The 22,986-nt window shown below is 40.5% G+C and overlaps 1 non-coding gene across 1 annotated transcript; it reads left to right on the top strand.

Annotated features, from left to right (window-relative positions):
- Window positions 1-15,988: 15,988 nt before the first annotated feature.
- TRNAG-CCC (transfer RNA glycine (anticodon CCC)) lies at window positions 15,989-16,061 on the top strand. The gene has a single exon. It is a non-coding gene; the product is annotated as a tRNA-Gly (tRNA).
- The last annotated feature ends 6,925 nt before the right edge of the window (window positions 16,062-22,986 follow it).

Below are 22,986 nucleotides of genomic sequence, written 5' to 3'. Positions count from 1 at the left end.
ACTAGACGCACCTTTGTTGGCAAAGTAATGTCTCTGCTTTTCAATATGCTATCTAGGTTGGTCATAACTTTCCTTCCAAGGAGTAAGCGTCTTTTAATTTCATGGCTGCAGTCACCATCTGCAGTGATTTTGGAGCCCAGAAAAATAAAGTCTGACACTGTTTCCACTGTTTCCCCATCTATTTCCCATGAAGTGATGGGGCCAGATGCCATGATCTTTGTTTTCTGAATGTTGAGCTTTAAGCCAAATTTTTCACTCTCCACTTTCACTTTCATCAAGAGGCTTTTTAGTTCTTCTTCACTTTCTGCTATAAGGGTGGTGTCATCTGCATATCTGAGGTTATTGATATTTCCCTGGCAATGTTGATTCCAGCTTGTTCTTCTTCCAGCCCAGCATTCCTCATGATGTACTCTGCATATAAGTTAAATAAGCAGGGTGACAATATACAGCCTTGACGTAGTCCATTTCCTATTTGGAACCAGTCTGTTGTTCCATGTCCAGTTCTAACTGTTGCTTCCTGACCTGCATATAGGTTTCTCAAGAGGCAGGTCAGGTGGTCTGGTATTCCCATCTCTTTCAGAATTTTCCACAGTTTATTGTGATCCACACAGTCAAAGGCTTTGGCATAGTCAATAAAGCAGAAATAGATGTTTTTCTGGAACACTCTTGCTTTTTTCCATGATCCAGCAGATGTTGGCAATTTGATCTCTGGTTCCTCTGCCTTTTCTAAAACCAGCTTGAACATCAGGAGGTTCACGGTTCACGTATTGCTGAAGCCTGGCTTGGAGAATTTTGAGCATTACTTTATTAGCGCATGAGATGAGTTCAATTGTGTGGTAGTTTGAGTGTTCTTTGGCATTGCCTTTCTTTGGGATTGGAATGAAAACTAACTTTTTCCAGTCCTGTGGCCACTGCTGAGTTTTCCAAATTTGCTGGCATATTGAGTGCAGCACTTTCACAGCATCATCTTTCAGGATTTGAGATAGCTCAACTGGAATTCCATCACCTCCACTAGCTGTGTTCGTAGTGATGCTTTCTAAGGCCTCTTGACTTCACATTCCAGGATGTCTGGCTCTAGGTCAGTGATCACACCATCGTGATTATCTTGGTTGTGAAGATCTTTTTTGTACAGTTCTTCTGTGTATTCTTGCCACCTCTTCTTAATATCTTCTGCTTCTGTTAGGTCCATACCATTTCTGTCAATAAAGATTCAGTCCATCTTTGCATGAAATGTTCCCTTGGTATCTCTAATTTTCTTGAAGAGATCTCTAGTTTTTCCCATTCTGTTGTTTGCCTCTATTGCTTTGCATTGATCACTGAGGAAGGCTTTCTTATCTCTTCTTGCTATTCTTTGGAACTCTGCATTCAGATGCTTATCTTTCCTTTTCTCCTTTGCTTTTCGCTTCACTTCTTTTCACAGCTATTTATAAGGCCTCCTCAGACAGTCATTTTGCTTTTTTGCATTTCTTTTCCATGGGGATGGTCTTAATCCCTGTCTCCTGTACAATGTCATGAACCTCTGTCCATAGTTCATCAGGCACTCTATCTATCAGATCTAGGCCCTTAAATCTATTTCTCACTTTCACTGTATAATTGTAAGGGATTTGATTTAGGTCATACCTGAATGGTCTAGTGGTTTTTCCCTACTTTCTTTAAGTCTGAATTTGGCAATAAGGAGTTCATGATCTGAGCCACAGTCAGCTCCTGGTCTTGTTTTTGTTGACTGTATAGAGCTTCTCCTATACATATATTTGGCTGCAAAGAATATAGTCTATCTGATTTCGGTGTTGACCGTCTGGTGATGTCCATGTGTAGAGTCTTCTCTTGTGTTGTTGGAAGAGGGTGTTTGCTATGACCAGTGCATTTTCTTGGCAAAACTCTATTAGTCTTTGCCCTGCTTCATTCCGTATTCCAAGGCCAAATTTGCCTGTTACTCCAGGTGTTTCTTGACTTCCTACTTTTGCATTCCACAGGCAGGTCATGGTGGAGAGGTCTGACAGAATGTGGTACACTGGAGAAGGGAATGGCAAACCACTTCAGTATTCTTGCCTTGAGAACCCTATGAACAGTATGAAAAGGCCAAATGATAGGATACTGAAAGAGGAACTCCCCAGGTCAGTAGGTGCCCAATATGCTACTGGAGATCAGTGGAGAAATAACTCCAGAAAGAATGAAGGGATGGAGCCAAAGCACAAACGAATACCCAGCTGTGGATGTGACTGGTGATAGAAGCAAGGTCCAGTGCTGTAACGAGCAGTATTGCATAGGAGCCTGGAATGTCAGGTCCATGAATCAAGGCAAATTGGAAGAAAGAAAAACACCAATACAGTATACTAACACATATATATGAAATTTAGAAAGATGGTAATGATAACCCTGTATGTGAGACAGCAAAAGAGACACAGATGTATAGAACAGTCTTTTGGACTCGGTGGGAGAGGGAGAGGGTGGAATGATTTGCGAGAATGGCATTGAAACGTGTAATATCATACAAGAAACGAATCGCCAGTCTAGGTTCGATGCAGGATACAGGATGGTGGGGCTGGTGCACTGGCATGACCAAGAGGGATGGTACGGGGAGGGGGGGGAGGGGCGTTCAGGATGGGGAACACGTGTACACCCATGGCGGATTCATGTTGATGTATGGCAAAACCAATACAATTTTGTAAAGTAAAAGTATCTTGAAATTATTTAAAAAAAGAAGAAATGGAGTAGCCATCATGATCAACAAGAGTCCGAAATGCAGTACTTGGATGCAGTGTCAAAAACAACAGAATGATCTCTGTTCATTTCCAAGGCAAACCATTCAGTATCACAGTAATCCAAGTCTATGCCCCAACTAGTAATGCTGAAGAAGCTGAAGTTGAACGGTTCTATGAAGACCTACAAGACCTTTTAGAACTAACACCCAAAGAAGATGTCCTTTTCATTATAGGTGATAAGTAATACATACTAAATAAATGAACAATTTATTTTATACCAAGTATAGATTATATACTTGTCAGATTTTTCCTTCACCATCTTTCCTGGCATCTCAGAGGTTCTTTCTCAGTTAATTTTCTTTCCTTCTTGAAGTACATCTTTTAGAAATGTATTGGGTGACAGTATACTAACCCATATATATGGAATTTAGAAAGATGGTAACAATAACCCTGTATGTGAGACAGCAAAAGAGACACTGATGTCTAGAACAGTCTTGTGGACTCTGTGGGAGAGGGAGAGGGTGAGATGATTTGGGAGAATGGCATTGAAACATGAATAATATCATATATGAAACGAGTCCCCAGTCCAGGTTCGATGCACGATACTGGATGCTTGGGGCTGGTGCACTGGGACGACCCAGAGGGATGGTATGGGGAGGGAGGAGGGAGGAGGGTTCAATATGGGGAACACGCATATACCTGTGGCGGATTCATGTTGATATATGGCAAAACCAATACAATATAAAAATAAGAAAGAAATGTATTGGGTGTAGGTATATTGTGTAAATTTGGTTTTTCTTGACCAAGAACATTTTTGTTTCAACTCTGTTTTGAAATGTTATTTTTCAAGCCACACAGTTCTTGGTTGCCTATTGTTTTTTCTCAGCACTTGGAAGATACCATCATACTGCCTTCTAGGTTCCATTATTGTGATTAAGAATCTGCCTGTTAGCCTCATTTTTTTTCCTTTACAGATGATCACGACTTACCAGTCTGATTACGGTTTAGATTGCCTCTTGCAGCAGATGTTCTGCAGTTTCAGTGTGGAGAACTGTGGATTTGCTTTTATTTATCCTTGGCATATAGTAGTGCTTCATTTGCATGTGAATTCAGGTCTTAAATTAGTTCTGAAAAAATCTCAACCATTATTTTGTTTTTCAACTATTGCCTCCTCCATTCTTTCTCCTTTCACCCCCGAACTTAAGTCAGACATATAAAGCTTCTTGTTTTATTTACCATGTCTATCTCTCTTTCATATTTTCGAACCGTAAGGCTGCATTCTTGGTAATTTCTTTAGAACTGTTTTCCAATAAACTAATTCTGTCTTCAGTGCCCAATCTTCTGTTTAATTCATCTACTGAACTTTTAAACAGTTTGCATTTTTTTAATTTCTAAAAATCCTGTTTGCTTCTTTTATAAATCTACCTGATCATTTCGATAGTCTGCTGTTGATGGCTCATTTTTGTGGTTCTTTTAATTAAATATTTTTTATACGTTAGCAACTTTGTTTTCTGTATCAGGTAATTCCAATATCTAAAGCACTTGAGGGATATGTACTTGTTGTTTATTATTTCTGCTGATTCATTGAGGGTGGTTTGTTTCCTTGCATATTTGTTATCATCCCGATTATGATTTTAATTTTCATTTTCTTGATTACTAATAAGGTTAAGCATGTTTTTCATATATTAGCCATACAGATTTCTTCTTTTGTAGTGTTCAAATATTTTGCCATTTTTCTTATGGATAGTCTGTCCTATCCTTTTTTTAATTTTTCTGTTTGTTTTGGGCTTTTTTTTTTTTTTTTTTTGCCACTTCACTTAACTTGCGAGATCTTAGTTCCCCAAGCTGGGATTGAACCCAGGCCATGGCAGTGAAAGTGCTGAGTCGTAACCACTGGACTATCAGGGAATTCCCTCTGATTTCCTCTTTTAATAACATTTTGGGTATCCACTTGTTTGTACTTTTCCCATTTTCTTCCTGTATTTCTAGTATTTCTTCCTGTATTTCTTCCTGGTTTCTAGTTTCATGCCATTATGATTGGGGGGAAAATGCTTGATATAGGGTGTTCCCTGGTGGTCTACTGGTTAGGAATATTAGCTTTCAGTATGTGTGTGTCTTTATAGTCATGTCTGACTCTTGGTGATCCCATGGACTGTAGCCCACTAGGTTCCTCTGTCCATGGAATTCTCCAGGCAAGAATACTGCCATGCCTTTCTCCAGGGTATCTTCCCAACCCAGGGATTGAACCCAGGTCTCCTGCATTAGCAGGCAGATTCTTTACCATCTGAGCCACTGGGGAAGCCCTTAGTCCTGAAGTGAGTCTCTTGCAGGCAGCATATTGAAATATATAGTTTTTTTTTTTTTTAATCAAATCACCCTATGTCTTTTGATTGGCAAGAACTCGATGTGGTTAAGAACTCTTTATTTATCACTTAAAGTAATTATTGATCCATGGAGTTGCAAAAAAAGTTGGACACAACCTAGCAACTAAAACAACAGCAGTGTACTTATTGCCACTTTATCAGTTGTTTTCCAGTTGTTTTTGTAGTTCTCTGCTTATTTCTTCTGTTTTATCCCGTGTGGTTGATGATTTTCTTTAGTAGTATATTTGAGTACGTATATTTTTAGTTTTTGTATATCTACCCACTCCAGTGTTCTTGCCTAGAGAATCCCAGGGACGGGGAAGCCTGGTGGGCTGCTGTCTATGGGGTCGCACAGAGTTGGACACGACTGAAGCGACTTAGCAGCATTGTTTTTAGTTTATAGTTACCATAGGGTTCATATATGTTGACCTATAATGTGTATATCTATTCATTTTAAACTGGTAGTCATTTAAATTCAAACACATTCTAAAAGATAACATGTTTTTTTTATTCCCTTCTGCCCCATTTTGTATTTTTGATGTCCTATTTTATATCTTCATGCTTATCTCTTAATTGTTTTAGTTAGTTTTTATGAATTTTTGTCTTTCTGTCTTCATACTGGCCTATTTAAGTGGTTGATTTTCAGTCCTTACTGTATAATTGCCTTCTTTCTTAGTGGGATTTTCCCTTTCTTGTAGATTCGTTTTATCCACTTAGAGAATTTTTTCAGGGTAGGTTTAGTATTGATGAATCTTTTAGGTTTTGCTTGTCTTAGAAGGTTCTTTATCTCATTTTCTTTTCTAAATGATAAATCTTTTTTAACTTTTCATTTTACATTGGAGTATAGCTGATTAACAATGTTGTGATAATTTCAGGTGGACAGTGAAGGGACTCAGCCATATGTATACCTGTATCCATTCTCCTCCAAACTCCCCTCTTATCCAGACTGCCATATAACATTGAGCAGAGTTCCCTGTGCTAGACAGTAGGACCTTGTTGGTTATCCATGTAAATGATAAGCTTATTGGGTAGAGTATCCTAGGTTAGAGGTTTTTCCCTTTCAGCACTTTAAATATATCATGCCATTCCCTACTGGCCTGCAAAGTGTCTGCAGAGAAATCAATTGATGGCCTTATGGGGATTCCCTTGTACATTACTCTTCGTTTTTCTCTTGCTTCCTTTAAAACTCATTCCATGTAACATGCAGAATTTTCTCCAAACAAGGATTGAACCCATGCTCCCTGCAGTGGAAGCACTGAGTCTTAACCACTGGACCGCCAGGGAGGTCCCAAGAACTCTTTATTTTTAACTTTTACCATTTTAATTATGATATGTCCTGGTGTGGATCTTGTTTGGGGATGTCTGTGCTTCCTGTACAGATGTTTCCTTTTTCAGGTTTGGGAAATTTTCAGCCATAATTTCGTTAAATACATTTTCAATCTTCTCTCTCCTCCTGGGACCCTTATAATGCAAATGCAATACACTTAATGTTATCCCAGAGATCTCTTAAATTGGTTTCAATTTTAAAATCTTCTCGTGGTCTTAATGTGTAAAACTGTACAACTTTTGGGAAAAAACAGGGAAAAATCTATGGGGACATATGCTAAAATGTTCTCAGATCAAATCAAAATGTGATTTGATTCATAAATGGAAAAAGTGATAAACTAGACTTAATATTAACTGAACATTATTTTTACCACGGTCACTGGTTTATTAACTGTTCTGAAGGTATTTTAGTGGTTACTTTAGATTTTATAGCCACACATTTTTAACCTGTCATGTTCTACTTTTGGGTGATACTATACCACCTCATTTATACTATAAGAATCACACAATAGTATTCTTCCATTCTATGTGCATATTTTATGAACTACATGAAATGCTGTTACTGTTTTTGTTTTAAATCAAATATAAAGAGATTTAAATGATTTTTTAAACTGTTACATATTGGGACTTCCCTGATGATCCAGTGGCTAAGACTCTGCACTCCCAATGCGGGGGCCTGAGTTCAGTCCCTGGTCAGGGAACTAGATCCCACATGCCACAACTAAGAGTTTGTGTGCCGCCACTGAAAGATCCTGCAAGCCACAACGAAGATGGAAGAATAATGACAGCTAAATAAGTAAATAAAAAAAAAATTTTTTTAATCTTACATATTTACCCATGTAGTTATCATTTGCAGAGCTCTTCATTCCCTATGTAGATCCAGATTTCCACCTAGCATAATTTTTCTTCTGTCTGATGGACATCATTTAGCATTTCTTGTGGTGGGGGATCTGTTGGTAATGACTTCTGGGTTTTTTTTTTGTTTTTTTTTTTTATGTCTGAACATATTTCACCTTCATTTTTGGAAGATATTAGATATAGAATTCTAGGTTTACAGTTTTTTTCTTTTAGTACTTTCAGTATTTTATTCCACTGCCTTCTTGTTTGCATGGTTTCCAATGAGAAATCTGATGTCATTCTTTGTGTACAAAACCTCTTTTTTTCTCTGGTTGCTTTTAAGTTTTTTTGTTTGCCACATGTTTTGAACTGTTTCATTATGATGTTCCTTGTGGTGGTGTTTCTTCCTGTTGTAATTTGGGGTTCATTGAGCTTTTTGGATCTGTGAGTTTATAGTAGTCATAAAGTTTGGAAACTCTTTTGCCTTTTTTTCAGACATTTTCTTGCTCTCTCCCTCCTTTATGAACTTCAGTTAGGCCATTTAAGATTCTCTCACAGTTCATTTATGCTTTTTGGTCTTGTTTTTCTGTTTCCTTTTTTTTTCTTTTTTTTGGCCATGAGGTATGCAGGATTTTAGTTTCCCAACCAGGGATCAGACCCTCACCCCCTGCATTGAAAACTCTTGAGTCTTAACCACTGGACTGCCAGGGAAGTCCCTTTATATTTCCTTTTGGATAGTTTTGTTTGTTGCTTGTTTATTTTCAAAAGCAGTTTTTATTATTACAGTTTTCAATTTATATTTCAAAATGGGTCAAAAATAAATGAGCTGTTAAAGACTTGGGTTAAGGATCACTGCTGTCATTTGCAAATGGATCCATCTTAAGATAAAATGATTCAATGATCATATACATCTGATATTTAACTGTTATAAACTACATTGTTCTATACAATGTATTCAGATTATTCACTATACAGTGTATTCAAATTTGAAGTATTCAAGAACATGGCAAATATTTAATAGAATAAATAATTTATTTCTTGCTTTAAAACATTAATGCAGGTAGCATTTATCTAGGTTACAAACCAAATAGGTGATAACAAGAAAATAATCTCCACAACTCAACTTTAAAAGAAGAGTCTTGGGACTTCCCTGGTAGTCCAGTGATTAAGAATCTTCCTTCAACATAGGGGACACATGTTTGACCCCTGATTGGAGAACTAAGGTCTCACGTGCTGCAGGGCAACCAAGCCTGTGTGCCAGCAACCAAGAGCTGGAAGAGCCCATGTGCTATGAATAAGACCCAATGTGGCTAGATAAATCGTAAAAATAAGAGGGTCTCTTAATGGCTTTATTTTTATGTATAGATCCTTTGCCACTAAAAAGAATGTTTCTGATCTATAAACAATTCTAAAGTAAGCCAATAAAATTAATTTTCTGGATATAATTTTATACTATTTTAAGACTTTCAGTTAATAGTTTGAATTGTCTAAGTAGTTTATTAGCAAGAAACCAGGAGTTATAAATTAGGACCCATGAAGAAATCACTGTATGATTTCTCAAGCTTTGGATCATATAGTTTATTTTAATTTTTCTCTGCTTTTCTAGATCTGCCTGTTTTGTCTTTTTTATTATTACTATTTATTTATTTGGCTGTGTCAGGTCTTAGTTTCAGCACATAGACTCTCTAGTTGTGGTTCACGGCCTCCAGAGCAGAGGCCCAGTAGTTGCAGTACTCGGGCATAGTTGTTCCATGGATGTGGGATCTTAGTTCCCTGATCAGGGATCTAACCTGCATCCCCTGCATTGCAAGGTGGATTCTTAACTACTGCATCACCAAGGAAGTCCCTCCTGCCTGTTTTCAAGGATAAATACACCCAACAATAAGAGGGAGGGTATACTACATTATGTAATTTTTTATATAACTATTTATTTTGGGCTTTGCTGAGTCTTCATAGCTGCACAGGCTTGTATCTAGTTGGGGAGAGTGGGGGTTACTCTCTGGTTGCAGTCCACAGGCTTCTCATTGCCATGCTTCCCTTGTTGGCAGAGCTTGGGCTCTAGGGCGGGTGGGCTTCAGTACTTGCAACCCCTAGGCTCTACAGCACAGGCTCAGTGGTTGTGGTGCACAAGTTTAGTTGCTCTACAGCATGTGGGATCCCCAGACCAGAGATCAGTCTTGTGTCTCCTGTATTGGCAGGCGGATTCTTTACAACTGAGCCACGAGGGAAGCCCTAAAGAAAAGATAAGCCATCAAGTTGATTATATTCTTTGTAGCCAAAGATGGAGAAGCTCTATACAGTCAGCAAAAACAAGACTGGGAGCTGACTGTGGCTCAGATCATGAACTTCTAATTGCCAAATTCAGACTTAAATTGAAGAAAGTAGGGAGAACCACTAGACCATTCAGGTATGACCTAAATCAAATCCCTTACGATTATACAGTGGAAGTGAGAAATAGATTCAAGGGATTAGATCTGATGGATGGAGTGCATGAAGAACTATGTACAGAGATTCCTGACATTGTACAGGATGCAGTGATCAAGATCATCGCCAAGAAAAAGAAATGCAAAGAGGCAAAATGGTTGTCTGAGGAGGCCCTACAAATAGCTGTGAAAAGAGAAGTGAAAAGGAAAGATATACCCATTTGAATGCAGAGTTCCAAAGAATAGCAAGGAGAGATAAGAAAGCCTTCCTCGGTGATCAATGCAAAGAAATAGAGGAAAACAATAGAATGGGAAAGACTAGAGAGCTCTTCAAGAAAAATTAGAGATACCAAGGGAATTGTGATCCACACAGTCAAAGGCTTTGCCATAGTCAATAAAGCAGAAGTAGATGTTTCTCTGGAACTCTCTTGCTTTTTCGATGATCCAGCAGATGTTGGCAATTTGATCTCTGGTTCCTCTGCCTTTTCTAAAACCAGCTTGAACATCTGGAAATTCACGGTTCACGTATTGCTGAAGCCTGGCTTGGAGAATTTTGAGCATTACTTTACTAGTGTTGAGTGCAATTGTGTGGTAGTTTGAGCATTCTTTGGCATTGCCTTTCTTTGGGATTGGAATGAAAACTGACCTTTTCCAGTCCTGTGGCCCCTGCTGAGTTTTCCAAATTTGCTGGCATATTGAGTGCAGCACTTTCACAGCATCATCTTTCAGGATTTGACATAGCTCATCTGGAATTCCATCACCTCCACTAGCTTTGTTCGTAGTGATGCTTCCTAAGGCCCACTTGACTTCACATTCCAGGATATCTGGCTCTAGGTGAGTGAACACACCATCGTGATTATCTGGGTCGTGAAGATCTTTTTTGTACAGTTCTGTGTATTCTTGCCACCTCTTCTTGATATCTTCTGCTTCTGTTAGGTCCATACCATTTCTGTCAATAAAGATTGAGTCCATCTTTGCATGAAATGTTCCCTTGGCATCTCTAATTTTCTTGAAGAGATCTCTAGTCTTTCCCATTCTGTTGTTTGCCTCTCTTTCTTTGCACTGATCACTGAGGAAGGCTTTCTTATCTCTCCTTGCTTTCTTTGGAACTCTGCATTCAGATGTGTATATCTTTGCTTTTCTCCTTTGCTTTTCACTTGTTTTCACAGCTATTTGTAAGGCGTCCTCAGACAGCCATTTTGCTTTTTTGCATTTCTTTTTCTTAGGGATGGTCTTCTTCCCTGTCTCCTGTACAATGTCACGAACCTCCATCCATAGTTCATCAGGCAGTCTGTCTATCAGATCTAATCCCTTGAATCTGTTTGTCACTTCCACTATATAATCGTAAGGGATTTGATTTAGGTCATACCTGAATGGTCCAGTGATTTTCATATTTTCTTTAATTTAAGTCTGAATTTGGCAATAAGGAGTTCATGATCTGAGCCACAGTTAGCTCCCGGTATTGTTTTTGCTGACTGTATAGAGCTTCTCCATCTTTGGCTGCAAAGAATATAATCAATCTGATTTTGGTGTTGGCCATCTGGTGATGTCCATGTGTAGAGTCTTCTCTTGTGTTGTTGGAAGAGGGTGTTTGCTATGACCAGTGCATTCTCTTGGCAAAGCTCTGTTAGCCTTTTCCCTGCTTCATTCTGTATTCCAAGGCCAAATTTGCCTGTTACTCCAGGTGTTTCTTGACTTTCTACTTTTGCATTCCAGTCCCCTATAATGAAAAGGACATCTTTTTTGGGTGTTAGTTCTAAAAGGTCTTGTAGGTCTTCATAGAACCATTCAACTTCTGCTTCTTCAGTGTTACTGGTCGGGGCATAGACTTGGGTTACCCTGATATTGAATGGTTTGCCTTCAAAACGAACAGATAATTTTGTCATTTTTTGAGATTGCATCCAAGTACTGCATTTCAAACTCTTGTTGACTATGATGGCTACTCCATTTTTTCTAACGGAGTCTTGGCCACAGTAGTAGATATAATGGTCATCTGAGTTAAATTCACCCATTCCAGTCCATTTTAGTTCACTGAGTCCTAAAATGTCAATATTCACTCTTGCCATCTCCTGTTTGACTGCTTCCAATTTGCCCTGATTCATGAACCTGATATTCCAGGTTCCTATGCAATATTGCTCTTTACAGCATTGGACCTTGCTTCCATTGCCAGTCACATCCACAACTGGGTGTTGCTTTTGCTTTGGCTCCATCTCTTCATTCTTTCTGGAATTATTTCTCCACTGATCTCTAGTAGCATATTGGGCACCTACCGACCTGGGGAGTTCATCTTTCAATGTCCTATCTTTTTGCCTTTTCACACTGTTCATGTGGTTCTCAAAGCAAGGATACTGAAGTGGTTTGCCATTCCCTTCTCCAGTGGACCACATTTTATCAGAACTCTCCACCGTGACCCATCCGTCTTGGGTGGCCCTACATGGCATGGCTCATAGTTTCATTGAGTTAGACAAGGCTGTGGTCCGTGTGATCAGATTGGCTAGTTGTCTGTGATTGTGATTTCAGTGTGTCTGCCCTCTGATGCCCTCGCACAACACCTACTGTCTTACTTGGGTTTCTCTTACGTTGGACGTGGGGTATCTCTTCACAGCTGCTCCAGCAAAGCGCAGCCGCTGCTCCTTACCTTGGACATGGGGTATCACCTCACGGCCACCACTACTGACCTTGGACGTGGGGTATCTCGCCATTCATATATATGTATATTGTGAAGGAGTTTCCACCAACACATCCATCACCTCATTATTTACTTAATTATACAATACAGTGTTAACTATAGTGACCATGTTCTATATTAGATCCTCAGACCATATTTATCTTATAATGGAAAGTTTGTATCCCTTTACCAACAATTCCAGCCCCTGGAAACAATTTTTCTACTCTCTGCTTCTGAGTTTGACTTTTTAAAAAAAATTCCATGTTAGTGATTCCATATAGTATTTGCCTTTCTCTGTCTTATTTCTCTTCAGGGCATAATGCCCTCAAGCACCATCCATATTGTCACAAATGGGAAAATTTACTTCTTAATCATAACAATAATATTCCATGAGATATATATATATATCCATTATATATGGACAAATGTATATATGTCCATATACATGTATTTGTCCATATCTTTGTCCATTCATCCGTTGATGGACATTTAGATTGTTTCCATACTTGGGCTATTGTGAGCAATGCTGCAATGAACATGGGAGGGCAGCTATCTCTTTGAGATCCTGTATTCATTTCCATTGGATCTAAACCCGGAAGTGGGATTGCTGAATCATATGGAAAGACTATTTTTAAGTTTTTGAGGAACCTCCATACTGTTTTCACCCGTGGCTGCACCAATTGACATTCCCACCAATGGTGTGTAAGTATTTCCTCTTCTCTACATCCTCTCCAGCATTTGTTATTTGTAGACGTTTTGTTGATTTGTGTTCCTTTTAACAGGCATGAGGTGACATCTCATTGTTTTGATTTGTGTTTCCTTGATGCTTAATGATGTTGAGCATCTTTTATTACACCTGTTGGCCATTTGCATGTCTTCTTTAGAAAAATATCTGTAGTTCCTCTGCCCATTTATTGATTGGATGTTTTGTTTTTGTTTTGTTTCTGTTGAATTCTATGAGTTCTTTAGTTTATCAATCTAGGTCTTACATTAAAGTCTTTAATCCATTTTGAGGTGATACTTGTGCATGGTATAAGATAGGGGTCCAATTTCATTCTTTTTTGTCAGCTTTTTTCAATTGCTATACCTTTAAGATCACTAGTACGTTCTTTCACAATGTCTAATTTGCAGTTAATTCCATCCAGTATATATTTCATATTAAAGATTGTAGTTTTTATCTCTGAGTTCATTTTGTATCTTTTCTATATCTTCCATGTGACTACTTAATTTTTTGAACATATGAAATACAGTTATAACTGGTTTAGTATTTCCTGCTACTTCTAACATTTCTGCTTTGTTTTTGATCAGTTGATTATTCTCCTCATCATGGGTTGGGTTTCCTTGCTTCTTTGCATGTCTAGTCATTTTAATTGGATGTTGGCCACTATCAATTTTACCATTTGGGTCTTGTATATTTTTGCACTTCTATGAATCTTCTTGAGCCTTCTAGTGTTAATTATTCTCCACTACTCCAGCAAGCCTTATCTGTCTCCTCAATGCCCTGTGAGTCATGAGGTTTTCTATTCAGGCTGGTGGGAACAGGCACTATTCCTGGCCTTACAGGAGCACCACGCATTGTTTCTTCACATTCTTTCAGATGGTTCTTTTCGCTGTGGGTTATTTTCCTCACATGACTGCACTGCTTAGTTTTCTGCTGAACTCTTGAGGGGCACCACCTGCAGATCTTTGGAGATCTGCCTCTGTGCAGTTCTCTCCTCTCTGTTATTCTGTCTTAGGTGCTCCAGTTGCCTTGGAGCCTCCAGATGCTCATCTGTGTCTACTCAGTCTAGGAAGTCTGCCAGACTACAAAAAGGTTCACCTTTTTTGGTAAATAAAGCTGGCTCCATGGACCTGTGACAGTAGCACAGGGCCCCAAGCTTCAAAAGGGCCCGTGTTTGGCTTTAATACTCTGTGGCCACCATCTTGAACTTCAGAGTAATTTTACCTTTGTGTTTTGTAAGTGAAATCCCATGAGATAAGAGAACATACAGTGGGGGCTTGGAGCCTGGGTTCACATGCCACCCTCCTCTCTCTGTTTCACTACTTCTTTGGATAGTTTCTTGCCAACCAGTCTCTCTCTGGCACCCCAGCATCCTCCCTCATCCCCTCACCTAACAACTAATGCTGCTGTCTGTCAGCAATGGGGGCTTGGGCATGGGTACAAGGAAAGTCAGGATCAAATGCTTGTCCCTGTGGATCTCAGGGAGGGGCATGGTGGCAACCATCCCTACCACAAGCTGGCAGCCTCACAGGAGATTCAGCTAAGATGAACCTCTTGTCGACTTTCTTAGTTATCTACCCATCTTGGCACAGAAGTTTCAATACTCTTGGGGGCTGCCCATCCACAGTGGTTTGGGGTGTCAGATCCATGGGAAGTGGAGATTTCTGGCTCACCTTTCTGAGGGCACTGATTCAGTGGTTGGTATGCAAGATGGCAAAAATGGTTGTCTTGAGGAGGCCTTACAAATAGCTGAGAAAAGAAGAGAAGCAAAAGGCAAAGGAGAAAAGGAAAGATAGACCCAACTGAATGCAGAGTTCCAGAGAATAGCAAGGAGAGACAAGAAAGCCTTCTAAGTGAACAATGCGAAGACAGAGAGGAAACAACAGACTGGGAAAGACCAGAGATCTCTTCAAGAAAATTAGAGATACCAAGGGAACATTTCATGCAAAGATGGGCTCGATAAAGGACAGAAATGGTATTAACAGAAGCAGAGGAGACTAAGAAGAAGCAGCAAGAATACACAGAAGAACTGTACAAAAAAGGTCTTAATGACCCAGATAACCATGATGGGTGCGTCATTCACCTAGAGCCAGACATCCTGGAATGTGAAGTCAAGTCAAGTGGAAGCATCACTATGAACAAAGCTAGTGGAGGTGATGGAATTCCAGTGAGCTATTTCAAATCCTAAAAGATGATGCTGTCAAAGCATTGCACTCAATATGCCACCAGTTTGGAAAACTCAGTAGTGGCCACAGGACTGGAAAAGGTCAGTTTTCATTCCAATCCCAAAGAAAGGCAATGCCAAAGAATGCTCAAACTACCACACAATTGCACTCATCTCACATGCTAGCAAGGTAATGCTCAAAATTCTTCAAGCTACGCTTCAGCAGTATGTGAACTCAGAAATTCCAGATGTACAAGCTGGATTTAGAAAAGGCAGAGGAACCAGAGATCAAATTGCCAACATCTGTTGGATCATCGAAAAGCAAGAGAGTTCCAGAAAAACATCTTACTTCTGCTTCATTGTCTATGTTAAAGCCTTTGACTGGGTGGATCACAACAAACTGTGGAAAATTCTTAAAGAGATGGGAATACCAGACCACCTTACCTGCCTCCTGAGAAACCAGTATGAAGGTCAAGAAATGACAGTTAGAACCAGACATGGAACAATGGACTGGTTCCAAATTGGGAAAGGAGTACATCAAGGCTATGTCACCCTGCTTATTTAACTTGTATGCAGAGTACATCATGCAAAATACCAGGCTGGATGAATCACACCCTGGAATCAACATTGCTGGGAGAAACATCAATAACCTCAGATATGCAGATGACACCCCCTAATGGCAGAATGCAAAGAGTAACTAAAGAGCCTCTTGATGAATGTGAAAGAGGAGAGTGCAAAATCTGGCTTAAAACTCAACATTCAAAAAACTAAGATCATGGGGACTTCTCTGGTGGTCCAGTGGCTAAGACCCTGTGCTCCCAACGCAGTGGGCCCAGGTTTGATCCCTGGTCAGGGAACTAGATCCCACATGCTGCAACTAAGGCCTGGCAGTCAAATAAATAAGTAAAAATAAATATTATTTTTTAAAAACCCCTAAGATCATGGCAGATGACACCACCCTTATGGCAGAAAGTGAAGAAGAACTAAAAAGCCTCTTGATGAAAGTGAAAGAGGAGAGTGAAAAAGTTGGTTTAAAGCTGAACATTCAGAAAACGAAGATCATGGCATCCGGTCCCATCACTTCATGGGAAATAGATGGGGAAACAGTGGAAACAGTGTCAGACTTTATTTTTTTGGTCTCCAAAATCACTGCAGATGGTGACTGCAGCCATGAAATTAAAAGACGCTTACTCCTTGGAAGGAAAGTTATGACCAACCTAGATAGCATATTCAAAAGCAGAGACATTACTTTGCCAACAAACGTTCATCTAGTCAAGGCTATGGTTTTTCCTGTGGTCATGTATGGATGTGAGAGTTGGACTGTGAAGAAGGCTGAGTGCCAAAGAATTGATACTTTTGAACTGTGGTGTTGGAGAAGACTCTTGAGAGCCCCTTGGACTGCAAAGAGATCCAACCAGTCCATTCTGAAGGAGATCAGCCCTGGGATTTCTTTGGAAGGAATGATGCTAAAGCTGAAACTCCAGTACTTTGGCCACCTTATGCGAAGAGTTGACCTATTGGAAAAGACTCTGATGCTGGGAGGGATTGGGGGCAGGAGGAGAAGGGGACGACAGCAGATGAGATGGCTGGATGGCATCACTGACTCGATGGATGTGAGTCTGAGTGAACTCCGGGAGTTGGTGATGGACAGGGAGGCCTGGCATGCTGTGATTCATGGGGTCGCAAAGAGTTGGACATGACTGAGCAACTGAACTGAACTGAACTGAACTGAAGATCATGGCATCTGGTCCCATCATGCCATGGCAAATGTGTGTGTGTGTGTGTGTGTGTGAGTTGCTTGGTCATGTCTGACTCATTGCAACCCCATGGACTGAAGCCCACCAGACTCCTCTGTCCATGGGATTCTGGCAAATAGATGCGGGAAAAAATGGAAACTGTGACAAGCTTTATTTTCTTGGGCTCTAAAATCACTGTGGACAGTGACTGCAGCCACGAAATTAAAAGATGCTTGCCCCTTGGAAGAAAAGCTATGACAAACCTAGACAGCATATTAAAAAGCAGAGACATCACTTTGCCAACAAAGGTCTATATAGTCAAAGCTACGGAGGTTTTTTCCAGTTGTCCTGTGCAGATGTGAGGGTTGGACCACAAAGAAGACTGTATGCCAAAGAACTGATGCTTTTGAACTGTGGTGTTGGAGAAGACTCTTGAGAGTCCCTTGGACTGCAAGGAGATCCCACCAGGCAATCCTAAAGGAAATAAGTCCTGAATACTCATTGGAAGGACTGATGCTGAAGCTGTAGCTCCAATACTTTGGCCAGATGATCCAAAGAACTGATTCACTGGAAAAGACCCTGATGCTGGGAAAGATTGAGGGCAGGAGAAGGGAGCGACAGAAAATGAGATGGTTGGATGGCACCACTGACTCAATGGACATGAGTTTGAGCAAACTCTGGAGAGATGGTGAAGGACAAGGAAGCCTAGAATACTGCAATCCATGGGGTCACAAGGAGTCAGACGCAACTGAGCGAGTGAACAATATGGGGCAGAAGCCAGCAGCTGGTTTGCTGTAAGCATGTGTGTGCATGCCTTGTCAGAGGGCACAGCCTCTGGGCACCTCTGTGAGGTCTGCACTTGACCTGCAAGTATCCCATGTCTGAGAGAGTATAGCATTAAACAGCACATAAAAGCCACCGTGGTGGGTTAAGAGGGAGACTGTGGGGGGAAAAGGAAAACTTTTTTTGTGCCTTTTGCATAAAGGCGTTTACATTTTCATTTTGACTGGGCCCTGCAGCTTATGTAGCCAGCATCCATCAGAGGACTCACCTAATTTTTTAACCATCTTTGAGAGATCAGTTTTTATTTATTGCCTCATGTGTGTTTAAAAAACAATCATTGTTTCATGAATTTTGTATGTTTTTTTTTTAATCTTTTTTGGTTGTTTCAGGCAGAACATAAATTCAGTCCTTGTTACTCCATCTTGGCTGAAGGCGGAGTCCTCTACATTTCCATACATTTATCTTGAGTATTATACATTAGTATTGTGCATAAGTATTATGCAACTGCATAAAAGCTCAACATCAGATTAATGGCAAACTAAAGTAATAATATTTGAAATCCTTAAAGATAGATATGTCAGACATGGAGACAATATTGGGGACTTCCCTGGTTGTCCAGTGGTTAAGAATCTGCCTTCCACAGCAAAAGAGACAGATGTAAAGAACAGACTTTTGGACTCTATGGGAGAAGGCGAGGGTGGGATGATTTGAGAGGATAGCATTGTATATTGCTATATGTATATTGCCATATGTAAAATAGATGACCAGTTTAAGTTCAATGCATGAAGCAGGGCACTCAAAGCTGGTGCTCTGAGACAACCCAGAGGGATGGGTGGGGAGGAAAGTGGGAGGGGGGTTCAGAATGAGGAGACACGTGTACCTGTGGCCAATTCATGTCAATGTATGGCAAAAACCACCACAATACTGTAAAGTAATTATCCTCCAATTAAAATAAATTAATTTTTTTTAATTGGAAAAAAAGCCAAAGGAATTCACCTTCCAGTGCAGGTGACGTGCATTCAATCCCTAGTCAGGGAACCAAGATCCCACATGCCACAGGGCAACTAAGCCTGTGTGCCACAATTAGAGAGCCCCTGCACTCTAAAGCCCATGTTCTGCAATAAGAGAGGCCTGTGCACCGCAACTGGAGAAGCCCCCACACCACAATGAAGACCCAGCACAGCCAAAAATAAAATAAATTTAACATTTTTTTAAAAAGAAAGAAATGGATACAATCTCATTAAAATGAAAAACATATAACTCTCAGGGAAATCATTTCAGGAAATTTGACCAGAATCTGTTCTCAGGCTTTAATATCTGCTCCAGGCACCCTCCCAGGCAGCCCTGAGTTCCAGGATAGCATAGTCAAAGTGTTAGTTGCTCAGTCGGGTCTGACTCTTTGCAAACCCATAGACTGTAGCTCACCAGGCTACTCTGTCTGTGGGATTTTCCAGGCAAGAATACTGGAGTGGGTTGCCATTCCCTTCTCCAGGGGATCTTCCTAACCCAGAGATCGAACCCAGGTCTCCCAAGTTGCAGGCAGCTTCTTTACCATCTGAGCCATGAGGGAAGCCCTATAAAGCGTTAATCCACAAATGGGTCATCCTGTTCAATTTCCCTAAAGACATAAGCTGGCAATTAATCATACAAGACCAGTTTGTCACCAAACCAATTATCCAGAGGCCTCCTAATCCAGAACACAGTGTTTTGAAAGGACACACGAAATCTATCATACCCCATATAACCTGGCCAGGATTGCATTTGAAGAGTAAAGGTCAACAAGGGACAATTTCCATCGGACAGATTAGGAATGTCACTAAAAGGCCAGGGCAAGGGTAAGTACCTAGAAGCTGGGGGACAAGATCCAAGGGCCAGGGCCTCAGGTGCGGCTCCCTCCCTCATCCCACCAAAAGGCACACTGCGCCTCCCTTACCTCTCCTCAGGCACACACTCCTCGGCCATTAAGGTCCAATCCCCGTCAAGGCTCCAACCATGAGCGTTTAACCAGTCTATGAAGAAGCAAAGGTATGGTCACCTGGAAAGCGCACTGGACTTAGAGATAAAAGACTTGAGTTTAGGGCTTCTGTGGTTAGAATTCTGGGCTTTCCCTGTTGTGGCCCAGGTTCAAGCCCTGGTTGAGGAACAAGATCCCGCAAGCGGAGTGGTACCACAAAAAAAGAGATTTGCGTTTACCTCTATTTCTCACACTACCTAATAGTGGGACCTTGAGCATTTCTGGGCTTCCCTGCTTCATCTGAAGACGGAGAAATACTTTCCTTACCTTCATTTCTATGACTGGTGGGAGGATGAAATTAGATAATAGGGAAGGCTTGTTGGTGTAGTGAAAAGAGCATACTGGGACTTCCCTGGTGGTCCAGTGGTTAAAAATCTGCCTGCCAATGCAGGGGACATGGGTTCGATCCCTGATCTGGGAAGATCCCACATGCCTCAGATCAATTAAGTCCATGTGCCACAACTACTGAGCCCGAGTTCTACAGCAAGAGAAACCACCGCAATGGAAAACCCATGCACTGCAACCAGAGACTAGCCCCCATTTGCAGAAACTAGAGGAAGAACCTGTGCAACAATGAAGACCCAGCACAGCCAAAATTTTAAAACTTAATTAGTTAATTATTTAAAAAAATAAGACATGAATCATGTAGGAAAGAAAAGTAGAATACAGGATGTAAATCCAACTATATCAATAATAAAACAATATAATGGGATGAAAATTTAAAAAAAATAAGAGCATGTTGGATTCAACAAAATTATGCTTCCAATTCCAATATAAATACTCCATAGTTGTGTGACTTTCAGGAAGTTAACCTTTCAGGGCCAGTTTCCTAATCTGTAGAATGGGATAACAGTTTCTGTCTCACAGGGATATTGTGAGGATTAAGTGAGATAATGTTCAGAAGTGCCTGACCTCTAATAGGCACTCAAGAAGTAATTATCAATTATAAAACCTAGATGATAATATTTTATAAAATTCTATACAAATGGAACAAGGTTATATGCAATGGGGGCAACTTGCTTTTTTTTTTTTTTTAAGGATGTAGCCCTTCTTCATAAAGATTGATTATCCTGGCTCTTGGCTATAACATCTTTAAATTCAAGATTTCACAATAATGGTTTTCAGTGAAGCTCTGATAGTAGTGTCATTAAAGGACTGAAAAATGACTTCCAGAAAGTTGGCAGAGACCTCTGTCTCTCCCCATAATAAGGTGCTCTTGGAATTAGCTTAGGACATTAATTTCCTCACGCAAAATACATAGTTCTTGATTTTTTGGCCTCCATAGGCTCCGTGTTGTTCGCATGTTGCATAATCTAGTGTTTGCCCATCAGAATATTTGGGGCTTCCCTGGTGGCTCAGATGGTAAAGCGTCTGCCTGCAACGCAGGAGACCCGGGTTCAATCCCTGGGTCAAGAAGATCCTCTGGAGAAGGAAATAGCAACCCACTCCAGTACTCTTGCCTGGAAAATTCCATGGACGGAGGAGCCTGGTAGGCTAGAGTCCATGGGATTGCAAAGAGTCGGACATGACTATTCTTCAATTATTCATGTATATTTTTGTACAACACTGGTAATTTTCATACCTATTCTACTTTCCTTTCTATTGTAACCCTATGTCACTTATTACTAGGACTTTCAACACTCTTACTGCTTTTGTATGTATCATATATATTAACAATGTTCCTTGAACTGCTCAAACAGGCAAAATCACAGCAAACACACCTGATGAATGCCAATGCCAGAGACCAAAATGACAGTCAATAAGCTGCTGGAAGCAGAGAAAGTTGATGACATTTGCCCTCCATAAAGCTTTGGGGCTCTAAGAAATGTCTCAAGTAGAGGAGTTTCTGTACATATAGGGAACTTACTTATGCCAGGCGTTGTGCCAGGAGCTGGGAGTGCAATGGCCAGCAAGAGAGACCTAGTCTCTGCTCTCCCCAAATTCTCAGTCTAACAGATCAGGAAATGGACAACTGCCATGCAGTCTGATGATATGATGGGGAGCTAGAGAAGCAGAAAGGAAGGTCACCTAAACCAGACTTGCAAAGCAGAGAAGACCGCTGGAGGAAGTGATGTCTACGCTGAGACCGGAAGGACAAGTAGGATTGAGTCGGGTAAAGATGGAGAGAAGAGGGTTCTAAGCAGAAAGCATGGTCTGTTCAGGGAACTGGACTTCATTCCTGCTGGATGCAAATTGTGATGAGGAAGGCTACAGAGAGAATCTGGAACCAGGCCAGACAGGGCCTTATAAACCATGGGGAGGAAATGAGGACGACACTTGCAGTCTCCGCTGTCTCTTCTTAGTGTAAAATTGGACAAGTCATTTAAGATTTTAAGCCTCAGTAGGACAGTACTCTAATAATACTTACCTCATAAGCTTGTATAAGAGTTCATGAGGTAGTACACATAAGGTACCTAATACATAGAATGTGGTTAATAAATATTAGCAATTATTATTTCTATGTTATTTCATCTAATATGAACTTGACATAATTTGGCTGGTTGGAAAATTGCTGATCTCATATATTTTTATAGTATATATGTATATACATGCATACATATATACTATAGACATAAATAGACATCCATATCTATACAGTTTTTTCAAATTACATTTATCTTTTAATTTTGTTGATTATAAAACAAGTTTTATACGTTGATATACTCCTATTCAGCCTCCCTTTATTTTCTAATTTGTCTTCCATGACCTTATATCTTAAATATTATCATGCCTCTAATGACAATATCTTCTGTCTTCTGCTGCTGCTGCTGCTGCTAAGTCGCTTCGGTCGTGTCCGACTCTGTGCGACCCCATAGACGGCAGCCCACCAGGCTCCCCCGTCCCTTGGATTCTCCTGGCGAGAATTCTGGAGTGGGTTGCCATTTCCTTCTCCAATGCATGAAAGTGAAAAGTCAAAGTGAAGTCGCTCAGTCGTGTCCGACTCTTAGCGACCCCATGGACTGCAGCCTACCAGGCTCCTCCATCCATGGGATTTTCCAGGCAAGAGTACTGGAGTGGGGTGCCATTGCCTTCTCAGTCTGTCTTCCTCAGTCAGTCAATTTGAAGCTTGCTGGTTCTGTGGCTTCCTACTCTTCGCGTCTAAATTGATAGCCTTGGGAACGGGCGCCCTCTGGCGTTCATCTTGTGTAAGTTCAAGAGACAATGTCCCATTAACTGTGATCTGTGGTCCCTTGCCTATTGCCTCATGTGCAGAAACTCTCAGTCCCAGAGAATGTGAAGGTTGTTAAA

The sequence above is a fragment of the Bos indicus genome, chromosome X, assembly GCF_029378745.1.
Source record: "Bos indicus isolate NIAB-ARS_2022 breed Sahiwal x Tharparkar chromosome X, NIAB-ARS_B.indTharparkar_mat_pri_1.0, whole genome shotgun sequence".
Lineage (NCBI taxonomy): Eukaryota > Metazoa > Chordata > Mammalia > Artiodactyla > Bovidae > Bos > Bos indicus.
This window is presented reverse-complemented; position numbering and strand designations above follow the sequence as displayed.